Genomic DNA, 3,162 nt, shown 5'->3' with positions numbered 1-3,162 from the left:
TGGACTACAGAATCCAAATAGATCTTTAGGAGTTACCCAGGAGAGTTGCCATGGTAACTCCTTAGCTACCCCATTACTTTAGTCTCTGAGTCTTAAAGGGGCCAACTCTTTCCAGAGAAATTATTACATTTTCCCCAGACAGTAACATGGGCTTACTTAAGTGCTACTGTATTCAAATAACCCTATGAATACTGTCATCTAATACATTTCCTAGCCACTTTTTCATGTTTCCAAAAGATTAGTCAAAAGTTCCAGATGGGAGAAAATTTGAGTTACAAAAGAAATTACTCAAAGTCTTAAGGCAGCAGCCAGACTTAAAAAAGGGATTCTAATTTCTCAGCTCTTTAAGGGAATCCACTGTACCATCCTGCCAAAAAGAAAAGTCTCAGCAAATTGTAGGTTTCAAAAAGACTTTTGGTTGAAGAGTCTTGAGGAGGATATACTAAAAACTGAATAATCAGTAAAACTCATTGTTCACTGACCCTCATGTATTACAGATGGACCAGAAATAACCAGCCATTCAAAATGCCCAATGTAGCCCACATATTACATACAGAATTAGCTTGATCTTATCATTCAACACCTAGGTTTGCTGGTCAGCTTTTAAAAATGCTCTGAAATGTAAACAGATATATTTTACTTAGCTTACTTAAAATCAGTCTACCAATAGCAAATTAGGCTCTTGCCTTTTCAGCCACTAGAGTTAAGGCTAGGGGAATAGTGGGGAGAGCCAAACACGATAGGAGTAGCAATGCAAAGGCAAACACTTAGTGGAAGGACAGATTAAGTGTCTTCTGGAGATAAAAAAAAACAACGAAAAAACAGTGCATGTACATATCTTTAATTCAATAAACACTAAATTGACAGATAAGCTAATTTCAGTCAAAGATTCTCTGGGTCTCTTGCCTCTGACATAGATCATGTGATCCACTCAACTTCTTAGTATTCCCAACATTCTTAAGAATATAATCCATTTTGGCTCTTTTCCACAATGAGGGGATTTAAGGAAATTCCAATAGATTTGTGATGGAAAGAGCCATTTGCATCTAGAGAAAAGATTATGAAGACTGAACATGGATCAAAGCACAGTATTTTCACCTCTTATTGTTGTTCTTGTTTGCTTGGTTTTTTTCTTTTTCCTGATTTATTTTTCTCTTTTATGATTTTTCTTGCATAGCATGATGAATATGGAAATACGTTTAAAAGAATTGCATATGCTCAACCTATATTGAATTGCTTGCTTTTTAAGGGAGGAGCAGGAGAGAAGGAGAAAAATTTGAAACAGGGTTTTGCAAAGGTGAATGGTGAAAAGCATCTTTGCATGTATTTGGAAAAATAAAAAGCTATTATAAAAATTTATTCAGGGGCAGCTAGGTGGTGCAGTGGATAGAGCACCAGCCTTGAATTCAGGAGGACCCGAGTTCAAATCTGACCTCAGACACTTAACACTGCCTAGCTGTGGGACCCTGGGCAAGTCACTTAACCCCAGCCTCAAAAAAAAAAAAAAAAAAAAAAAAATTTATTCTGAAAAAAAATTTTTTTTTTTAAAAGAGTGTGATCCCCTTAGCTTCTTAGTGGTCCCAATATTCTTTCTTTCTTTCTTTCTTTTTTTTAAAGCTTTTAATTTAAAAACATATGCAATAGATAGTTTTCAACATTCACCCTTCCAAAACTTTGTGTTCCAAATTTTTTTCCTTCCTTTCCTCCCACCCTCTCCATTAGATGGAAAGTAATATGCTAAATGTGCAATTCTGTACATATTTTCACAATTATCATGCTACACAAGAAAAATCAGATCAAAAAGGAGAAAAAATGAGAAAGAAAAGAAAAAGCAAGTAAACAACAACAAAAAGTGAAAATACTATGTTTTGATCCACACTCAGTCTCCATAATCTGGGTGCAGATGGCTCTCTTCATCACAAGTCCACTGGAACTGGCCTGAATCACTTGGCTCTAACATTTTAAAAATTTATTATTGTTGTTTTTTTTTCCTTATTATATATGCACAGTCATTAAAAAAAACACATTTCTTTATGAATGTTGGGAGACAAAAATCAGAATAAAAGGGAAAAATCACAAGAAAAAAGGAGAAAAAGAAAAAATGAAAATAGAATAAAATACCATAGTTCCCTCTCTGGATGCAGTTAGTGTTTTCCATCCAAAGTTTATTGGGATTGCCTTGGATCACTGAACCACTGAGAAGAACAAATCTTTCATAGTTGATCACCACACAATCTTGCTGTTGCTGTGTACAATGTATTCCTGGTTCTACTTGTTTTGTTCAGCATCAGTTCATGTAAATCTTTCCAGACCTTTCTAAAATCAGCTCGTTCATCATTTTTATAGAACAATAATATTCCATTACTTTCATATATCATAATTTATTTAGCCATCCCTAATTGATAAATATCTTCTAATTTTCCAGTTCTTTGCCACTATGCTACATTTTTTGCACATGTGGGTCCCTTTATGATTTCCTTGGGATACAGTAATGGCACTGTTTTACAGTCCTTTGGGTACAGTTCCAAATTGCTCTCAAGAATGGTTGGATCATCACACTTAACACCATATACCAAGATAAGATCAAAATGGGTCCATGATTTAGGCATAAAGAATGAGATCATAAATAAATTAGAGGAACAGAGAATAGTCTACCTCTCAGACCTGTGGAGGAGGAAGGAATTTATGACCAGAGGAGAACTAGAGATCATTATTGATCACAAAATAGAAGATTTTGATTACATCAAACTAAAAAGTTTCTGTACAAACAATACTAATGCAAACAAAATTAGAAGGGAAGTAACAAATTGGGAAAATATTTTTAAAAGTAAAGGTTCTGACAAAGGTCTCATTTCCAAAATATATAGAGAACTGACCCTGATTTATAGGAAACCAAACCATTCTCCAATTGATAAATGGTCAAGAGATATGAACAGACAATTCTCAGATGATGAAATTGAAACTATTTCCACTCATATGAAAGAGTGTTCCAAATCACTACTGATCAGAGAAATGCAAATTAAGACAACTCTGAGATACCACTACACACCTGTCAGGTTGGCTAAGATGACAGGAACAAATAATGATGAATGTTGGAGGGGATGTGGGAAAACTGGGACACTGATGCATTGTTGGTGGTGTTGTGAAAGAATCCAGCCATTC

The sequence above is a fragment of the Sminthopsis crassicaudata genome, chromosome 2 (assembly GCF_048593235.1).
Source record: "Sminthopsis crassicaudata isolate SCR6 chromosome 2, ASM4859323v1, whole genome shotgun sequence".
Lineage (NCBI taxonomy): Eukaryota > Metazoa > Chordata > Mammalia > Dasyuromorphia > Dasyuridae > Sminthopsis > Sminthopsis crassicaudata.
Note: the sequence above shows the minus strand (reverse complement) of the source record.